At 35.2% G+C, this 9,766-nt stretch overlaps 1 protein-coding gene across 1 annotated transcript in view; it reads right to left on the minus strand.

Annotated features, from left to right (window-relative positions):
- Window positions 1–7,739, minus strand: part of LOC145664241 (putative N-acetylated-alpha-linked acidic dipeptidase) — a 238,322-nt gene extending 230,583 nt beyond the window's left edge. The window contains exon 1 of the mRNA XM_081730724.1: window positions 7,475–7,739. The gene's annotated coding sequence lies outside the window, so the exon portion shown is untranslated. The remainder of the gene's footprint in view (window positions 1–7,474) is intronic.
- Window positions 7,740–9,766: the final 2,027 nt, after the last annotated feature.

Here is a 9,766-nt window from a genome sequence, read left to right on the forward strand (position 1 = left end):
AATAAAAAGGTAATTTCATCTAAAATACAAGTGGAACCGATTGGGGACATCCTCAATCGTGTTGCCAAGGCATGCTATTTCAGTAATTTTGATTGCTCGTCAGGCTATTACGGAATAGGACTTCATCCTTCTTCGTATAACTGTACCAGCTTTGTTTACTTAGGCAGACAATATGTAATGACTGTTCTTCCGATGGGAATTAAAAGTGCTCCATCTATTTTTCAAAATGTAATGTATAGTTTTTTTCAAAATTCTACTAAATCGTACGTAACGGTCTATCTAGATGACGTTCTCGTCTCTAGCATCACTTTAGACCAACATTTTGAACATTTGGAACGTGTTTTTGAAATTTTTAGGTCGGCTAATTTTTCTTTGAATTTCAAGAAGTGTAGTTTCCTGCAGAAAGAAATCCACTTCTTAGGACATGTAATAAGTGGCCAGGAAGTTAAGACAGACCCGCGTCACAACGAACCGATAAGATGTTTTCCTATTCCAAAATCCAAGAAACAGGTCAGGCAATTTTTAGGTTTAATTGGTTGGAGACGCAAGTTCATAGCTAACTTCGCAGGACTAACAGCTCCATTTTTCGACCTTCTTAAAAAGGATAAGAAATTCCAGATGACACCCGAATTGCTAGAACTTTTCTTCAAATTAAGAGAAATCATTAGTCAACCTCCAGCTTTAGGCCAACCCGATTTTTCTCTTCCTTATCATATTTATTCGGATGCTTGTGCAGAGAATTTAGCGGGCTATTTGTGCCAATACCCTTCTCCGGAAGCAGACCCTGTGGTGATAGCTTATGCTAGTCGTCGTGTTCGACCACATGAATTATCTTTATCAATCTTTCAACTTGAACTCTTAGCCGTACTGTTCCTCTGCGAACATTTTTCTCAATATGTTTTGGGTCGAACTACGTATATTCATTGTGATAACGCTGCCGTTACGCACGCGTTTACAATGAAGAACTTGGATCCTCGTACCACCCGTATTTTATTGAAATTGCAACGTTTTGATTTAATTTTCGAACATTTATCCGGCCGGTCCAATCAAATTGCTGATATACTTAGCCGAAATCCTCCTGAGGTAACTAAGGAACAAGAGCTCCGGTATGTAAATTTTCTTACGGTACAGGATTCTTCAGCTCTAGACTTTAACGAAATTAAGGAAAAACAAAGTACCGACCCCCTTTGTGTTAAACTTCGGTCCTCTTTGGATAACGTTTCTAAATCTAATCATATTTTGGTTCATCAGGATCTCCTTTATATCAAAAATCGTAAAACTAATCAGTGGTTGTTAGTTATCCCTCAGGAACTTACAACAAAAATCGTTGAGTTAGTTCATTCCAAGGGACATTTCGGAGTGAGGAAATGTTGGTCGTTTTGTCGATCATTGTTTCACTGGAAAGGGGTAAAACTTAGTATAAAACAATACATACGAAATTGTATAAAATGTGCAGAAACAAAATTCGCGAACCGCATTATTGCAAAGGATGATTGTAGCATAGAGGCAAGAATGCCACATGAACGATTAGGATTGGACATCGTGGGGAAATTACCAGGAAGTCATGGTTTCTATTATATTCTTTCAATAATAGACATTTATTCTCGGTACGTGTGTTTCTTTCCACTTAAAACGGCCCACGCTAAGGAGATAATAGCAGTGTTGGAAAGGAGATATTTCTATCTGTTCCCCTATCCCAGGGCTATTATCTCTGATCGTGGCCCGCAGTTCCTTTCTAAGCTTTTTAAAGGATATTGTAATCGTAACAGTATTAAGCATGTTCTTACTTCCAGCTACACCCCGAATGCGAATGGCCTAGCGGAACGTAGCCATAAAGAACTTAATCGTATTATTAGACTGGAGTGTCAGGAGAGACAAACGCAATGGAGTCAGGTATTAAAGCTCGCGCAGGAACTTTTAAACTATTCCTTATGTAGTAGTATAAACTGTACGCCTGCTGAACTGTTCTTATCGTATTCAGCGGCGGAAGTCTTTAAGAAATCATTTCCGTGGCCCTCAAATTTAAATAATTTAAATATTAGAGATAAATATCTTGAAATTCACCCGGACGTGACCTCAAAAGTTGAAAGAAAAAAGGTAAAGAAAACTGGGCGAGAGGTAATCCTGAAAGAGGGACATCTTGTGATGGTAAAAACCCATTACCTCTCATCTGCAGTTAAGCATGAAACGTATAAATTTATGAAATGCTATGTCGGCCCTTATGTGGTCCAGAAAATTCTGAAAAACAGCGCCATTCTTTATACGTTGAAAGGCGAAAGTATAGGAACCCAAAACTTTCAAAACCTAAAATTATTTGACTGTACCAAGGAGAAGAGATTAGAAATCCTCCGTGATTATCCTCACATCATACAAGACGAGGTTACGTAACGATTGGAAGGTAAAGGAAATAGAAACCAAGGACAGGCTATAGGATATGTAGTAAAAAAAAAAAAAACAATGGTATGTGATTGTTTTATACTGTAATTTTGTTAGTGGTAGAAGATATTCCTTATGTTAAGATAGGTATAAAGTCGTTGTCATGTCTCATTGCGTTTTTTTTTCTTTCATTGTTAGTGTATTTTCATGTCATGTTGTCATATTGATTTTTTTTCCTTTTCTTTCTTCCATTAGTAGTGTATTTCCATTCCCGTGTACTTTTATTTTATTTTTTTATTTATTTTTTTTTTTTTTGGTTAGGTATAGTCTTATGTCATATTACTCGTGTATGTGATGTTGATGTCTTGCAGATGATTTCATTGACTGAATCTTAGGTGTAATTTTGTCGTGCGGGTTAATGTGAATTGTCAGTGGAACCTGAAGATTTTTTTTATATAGTTTAAGAAGTTTTTTTCTTTTTCTCTTAGCTAATATCCTTGTAGGTATAGGTTAGGATCAGGATGTCATTTTTTTTCTTTTCATTGGTAAGGCTTGTTAAATGTTATGTCGTGTTTGTTTTGTACCTGACCTTCATTGACGATTTAGGTAAGAGTTAGCTTTGGTGTCGTGTGAACTCGAATTAAATAATTGGGAATCAAGATGGAAAAATAAATTATCTCGATCGAGATAACTTATTTTTCTTCGGTGGGCCCCGAAGATGAGACGGTCCCTTTCCGCTCATGTATAATTGTTTATATTAGTATGAGATCGTTGGGATCTGAGGACCCAAAATGGCGCCCTTCGAGTTCGATCCAAAGCCACATCAAGTGTTCGTTTATAGTCCTCGCTGTGCGCGAATGTGCTGCCACCAAGTGAGAAAAGCTAGAATAAAAACAAACAAATATCAAGTATTTTTTTAAGAAGAGAAAATTTAAAATCTCAAACTAGATTTATTCAAGTAAGTAGTTGTAATTTAGATATTTTTTACTTTAATCGTAATTATTTTACCACATTTAATAGGTGGATAAGCATGTTAAAATTTAAAAAATCTCCCGGTAGTAAATCTACCAATTGGAAATTAAGGGGGGCGAAGTGAAGCTATCCTCGCCAGGAGGGGATAGCGTCCTTTTTTCGGGTTGATCATGGCGTGTTAACATCCCAGGTAGCTACGGTGGACTGAAACCTTGAAAATAGAAGAAACCCGCTGCGTTTAATATGTGAGTTTTAGTGAAAAATACAGCTAGGAAGGTGGGGTGAAGGACTAAAGGACAACTATGAAGTGAGACCGTCATAATCCAAACTACAACAGAATTCTTCTTCCCTGATGATGATGCACGTGCTTCACCCATAATGGATTAGTTTGCAGTGGATAAGGTTTGAACGTTAGTTTCCAGGATTACAAGGTAACATCAATGCTTTTTTTTATTTATAATGCGGCTGGAGTAAATCTAGAAGATAAATTGTAAATCCGGAAGGGTCATGTGACTCGGAAGATTCCAGGCGTAGGGGAAGTGACTGCTGCCGTCTAAATTTAGTTTCGGACGAATTGGCTGATGTTTTATAAACCGTGACAAACCTTAAAAATTTGAACTAGGAACTAAATTCTTGGTTTTCGAAAATTTATATTTTTTTTATATATATATATCAGATAAAAAGGGGGGAGCAAAGATAAATTAATATATACGCCTGCTTATTGTAAATTGTTTCTACAATGATAAAAATAACATTATATGAGTTTCTTTAGAGTAATGGAATTTAGAAACATGATTGTTTAAAGTAAATCTTTCCGGTCAAGCATGGGTCCCCAGTCGCCTGGGTGATAGAATTCGTTCTTCCTCTCCCTTCACTTCCACTTCCGCTTGTCTCTGTTGGAACTACAAATATCGAAAATCTACGCTTAGCTCAGCACCTCTCCATATCAAATCTTCGTTCGAATCTCTTTCGTTTTGTGTGAATTTATTTTCTTTGTTTGTTAGTTATAGTAGTTAGGTTAGTTTTAGTATTGTTAACTATTGTGTACCAAAATCTGAAATTGGCTCTGTTGTTTGTGGTTAATAGGACCCTTCTAGTAAACTTTAAATATGGAATTATAAACCGGGGGTGATGTTTAGAACGTTCACTGCTTTCTCTCTCTATCCTGCTGGCATGTTGTTAACATAAATGCTTGTGATAATGGAATTACCTGAAGCTTGTCCGCTCACCCTGTAACTTAAAGAAATATTTGGCAGGTACGATCAGTAGTTAAAAATTTGTGCTACACAAAAGTGACACTAGAGAAGTTGCGATTTAATGAGCCATGGGCAAAGAAATAGTTAAATATATGAAGAAAGTGTGTATTTAGAGACGTGTTGCGCCTGAGATAGACAGGTTGCCCGCTCGAAGGCAGATAATATTTTATTTCTTCAGTGCGTTTAAGTAGGCCCGGCCATTCTCTATCTCCACCGCTGACACTTTCATAGGGTGTTCAGCCATTAGGAAAGCTGTTGGGTGAAAATTGTATTCAGTTTGTGAACCGATTTAATAAGTACGCCGTAAACCTTTGTAATAGTTATTTTGTATTCCTGATGTATGTCAGCAGGCGAAAGAAATGTTACCACCCCCCCTTCCTTTCGAATGATGTAATAGTGTTTAAAAACAATTGTAAAATTTAATACTAAATTGTGACGAAATTGAGTTCAGGCAACATAACAATTTTTTTTTTTTTTTTTTTTTTGGTCAACCCGATATAAACAGAACTTGTAATTTTGTACTATGTAATTCTAAATCTCCAAAATGCAAAAATGTACTTGCACTAAGAATCGGATTGACGAAACAGAGTTTATATTGTATGAAACTAAATATAACCTGAACTAAATTTTTTTTTTGGAGACTTAAGAGGTGCATTAAAGTAAATGTTCTGTTCGCGTAGATATTGTCGTAAAGGTAGGTTTGGTGAAGACAAAATTTGGAATTAGGAACATAATTTGGGACTAAATTTTCAAACCTAATTATCCTTTTTTTTCCACTTGCAATGTGTTTCAGTCTTTTCCTCCCCGTGCGGGAAGGGGAGCTCTGTCATTGTAGTTTCACTTTTTTTTTTCTTTCTGTTCTAACAATAAATTTAGTTTGTATTGTATGAAGTAGTCGTCATTGTGTTATGAGATCTGAATATCCCTTAGTTATAAGCTCGATTAACAATATTGGCAAGTGGTCTTCAAAACGAAAGAATTAAACTTTATGGATATTATCAACAGTTACAGTGCTTCTCGCAGTGGTCTCAACAGGAGAAAAGATCCTGATTCGAAGTATAGTTAATTTTATTTATTTTTTTTTTTAAATCTTCCTTTCTTCATTGTTGCAGATGTTATTTTATTTCTCTTTTATATTTTAACTTAAGTTTTTTTTTTCTCGTTGTGCAAATACAATTTAAGTTACGGTTGGACAGCCTGGAATACCTTCAGTACCCAGGAGAATATTCAACCTAGGCCAAATTCTGAGGAAAGGAAGAAAGCGAAATAAATCGTTACACTGAGATCGGTCGGATAGTTCAAGAGTTATTAAGTTACAAAAATAGTCACTTTCAGTCTTACATAAACTAATTTTTATATATCTCCCCCTCCTTCGACTCTCCCACGTTCCTCCGTCAAATTTAAATCAAAAACGATCCCAGTCCTGAACCTTATCTAGGTTGAAAATTTGATCAAGATCGGTCGAGTGGTTCAGGAATCATTAAGTTTTATTTATTTTTATACCCCCTCCTCCTCCCCCGTTCCTCTGTTCTACCATCAAAATGAATAGCCCAAAACCAGCCCAGCCTCGAACCTCATCCATGTTACAAATTTGATCGAGATCGGTCGGGTGGTTCAGGAGATTTAGTCACAAACATGGTGCTTTTCAATTTTATATATATAGATATATTATATTTATTTTTCTATTTTATTTATTTATTTTCCATGCCTCGAACCGCGTTTACTTGTCAGGAGCTACGTCTTGTTAGTACTATTTTAAGTGATGGCATGCTAACGTCAGACATTAGTATGTAATGAAATAAGTACTTCTCTCTGTTGAAAGATGGCCATTGAGTTGTAATAAAGAAAGTAATCTATCTGGCTACTAATCCGTCTTCACTCTCTATCTCTCGCTCGGTACCACTATTTGAATTGAATATTGAGCTTTGATAAAGAACCAACCTAGCTACTAACCCACCTTCATCTATGTGTGCCGGACATTCCAGAATCTTATCACAAATTTCGGCCTATCCTTGGATTTGAGGAAACATGTTTTTTAAATTAAATGTTCTTACTTTCTTGGTATATTTTCTGTACCCCCCCCCCCCCCGTTTCAAAACTATCCTTAAATTTCCTAATAAAAAACGAAATTTTAGAACTTTTAAGCCTAAACATCTTGACCCTACTATGTGGCATAAGGGCTACCTTATTTGGTGAAAAAAGAAATATCGGAATAGAATATCGAAAAAAAAGTAGGTGAAACAACTGGCCCCCAAAGCTGAACAATAGCCAAATTGTGTGCGATATTTTTTCAACACTATCAACTCATTTCTCCTGTAAATCATTGTTCTTCACTAATTTTGGTTCCCCATTTCTAAACAATCACAGAAGAGGCTATAAACGACAATACAGAAAAGTAGATTATTTTCGTGTTGTAAGTATTACCGAATAAGGTAACATCCCCAAACTAAATGCTTATCTGTATGTCAAGTTAAATTATTTGTGATTATTACTCTAAAATACTAATTCACACATAGATGTCTGTACAGGTAGCAGTATGATATGATTTCCCCTTCATGAAAAAAGTCACATTGATTTAAGTTTTCATATACAATACATTCCCATCCACTAACACTTTCGCTGGCCCGTTTCTCTTGCTTCCTTTGTAAATACCGTGCAGTTTTACTACACGGATCCATAGTATAAGTAGTAGTAGTAGTAGTAGGAACGGGTTAGAAGTCTCGAAGGGGTTCGTTAGATTCTGTTCTCGACATAAAATGGGCAAATTAAAGACTTTCCCAAATTTTTCCGTACGTTTTACAATCTGTGGATCCGTATAGTAAAACTGCACCGTAAATACAATATGAACAACAGTAATTATATTAACTTACGTTTTGGTTTAAAAAACACGTAAGTGTTACTGTCATTTCTATCACTCACTGATCCTCGGTATTTCACATCCACTATATGTAACAACGATAAAATTGTGTACAAGTTCACATCTCAAGAAAATCAATGCGTAGATATAACTTGAAAATGCTAATCAAAAATATTATTTTACAGATGCCAACTGCCTACATAGTTCACTGCCACTTTGACAGCCCAACATTCAATTGCCATATGGTAAACAAACAACTTATTCTTCTGCTTGTCTATATTTTCTTCTTCTTCTATTGTAAATCCCACCTCTTTATGCTCCATTATGTGGTGTACTAAAATGAGCAGTTCTTAAGCAACATATCCATCAAATAAAGGAAATTGACTGTTAATAAAATAAATGTTTTGGCAATCGTAAGATCTCCTAAAAGTAATCACAAAATTGTTGTTCGCTATGCAATATAAATAATGAAACAAGTAATGTTAAGTGCTATACCGACTATCACAAAAGCATATTTTGCGTTTCGCTTAAGTAAATCAAGGCGGAAAGTGGCAAGTGTGAGGCCAATCTGTTCATAAATAAAATTGGGGCGACAAATTGAACTGTGAGTGGTTTCTCAATAATCAGATTTCACCAGCATTTGTGTGTGTGTCAGTTTCCCTTGGTCTATATCATGATAATTTTTGTAAAATAGATCAGATTTTAAAAAATCTCTCTTACCCTAATCCCGAGATAAAAGCATATTTGGCTTCATTCCGTAGTGATTTGCGTCAACGAAACGCAATATTTATTATCATCAGCACATCAAATATAAATAATTGAGTCTCTATGTTTTACGTTGTGTTTTGCAAAGTATGAGAAAGCTGGTACTGGATAAGGCTCATTACCTGGGATTGCAGTCCATTAAAAATGACGAAACGATATCTACCCCATGTTACAACTTTGCACAAGCGTGTACTTAAAAAAAAAGTGTATAGTATAAACTACTTGAAAATCGATTTTAATCAAACATTTCCTTTCAAGAATACCCCAAGCATCAGCAATCGTTGCAAACAGTTACAGGTACGCAAAGAAAAGGTAGCTGACTAACCCAACCTCCAAAATGTATATATTTAAATAATATGATAAGATTTTTTTTAGATACTTTTATTTAAGAAATGATTCTGTTTTGATGTAAATTTGCGTATATATCCTTTGTGGTTTCTCAATAATCCCTAAGATATGGGATTGAAATCAGATAGGAATGTGGGGTAGAATTTCTCTCTCTCGTAATATTTTAAAACGAAGCTCAGCGATTTTCGTAAAAAGTATTCGAGTTTGATAAAGTATGATGTACAGTACATGTTTGAGTGCGGCTTCCAGATTCCTAACTACAAACGCGAGACACCCTATGAAAATTAAGGCTAAAAGCGGAACACCGTATTAAAATTTACAATACAATATAGTCATAGTTACGCACTTACTTTTTACTGAAACATCAGAAATAGTTAAATAAAAAATAACTTTTTACCAATACCTTTAGTGGCATTAGTAAATTATATCTATTAGCAATTTATTATTAAATTATTTATTATTATTAAATTATTATAAATCATTTATAAGATATTAAATTATTCATAGAAGCAGTAGTTTTTAAATATCTCATAATTGATATTAACTTATATTTTGGACAGAAACCGGGATATTTGGGGTTTTGAATATTTTGTGGAACAAAAGACGTAAATTCGGGACTGTCCTGTCTAAACCGGGAAGTTTGGGAACCCTACCTTTCAGTCTTTTCCACAATCTTTACCGTATCAGATTGAAAACGGTCAACAATAAACAGAGAAGTTGTCCGCTGTAAGTAAATAAAATAATTCTGCGACCACTTTCGTGCATATATATCGTGCACATATTTCGTAATAAAAAATGAAGCCGGCATTGGGGTATAGATGTTTACAGAGTAGGGGCTAATTGAGCAATTTACAGTGATCTAACGTCAATTAGTGAAAAGCAGAAAGATAGAAACCATTAGTTTTAAAGTGTGGATGAAAAGACAGTGCGGAAAGAATGCCCAAATTATGCAAGGGTGTCCCATTATTTTTTAATATAAAGATGAGTCAAGATGAGAGTAACTATCACAACTATAACGCAGGCAATGCGAAGTCGTCGTCAGAATACAAACAGACACAAGATGGCGTAGGAAATTAACTCTTGTTAGAAACAAGCTATAAAAAACGGAACAATTAAACAGACAAACGAGCAGGGAAAGAATGGAAACAAAATAATTCAACGTTGTGAGGAGACATGTGTAGGTGGTTTATTA

This window comes from Thermobia domestica, chromosome 11 (genome assembly GCF_964235325.1).
Source record: "Thermobia domestica chromosome 11, izTheDome1.hap1.1, whole genome shotgun sequence".
NCBI lineage: Eukaryota > Metazoa > Arthropoda > Insecta > Zygentoma > Lepismatidae > Thermobia > Thermobia domestica.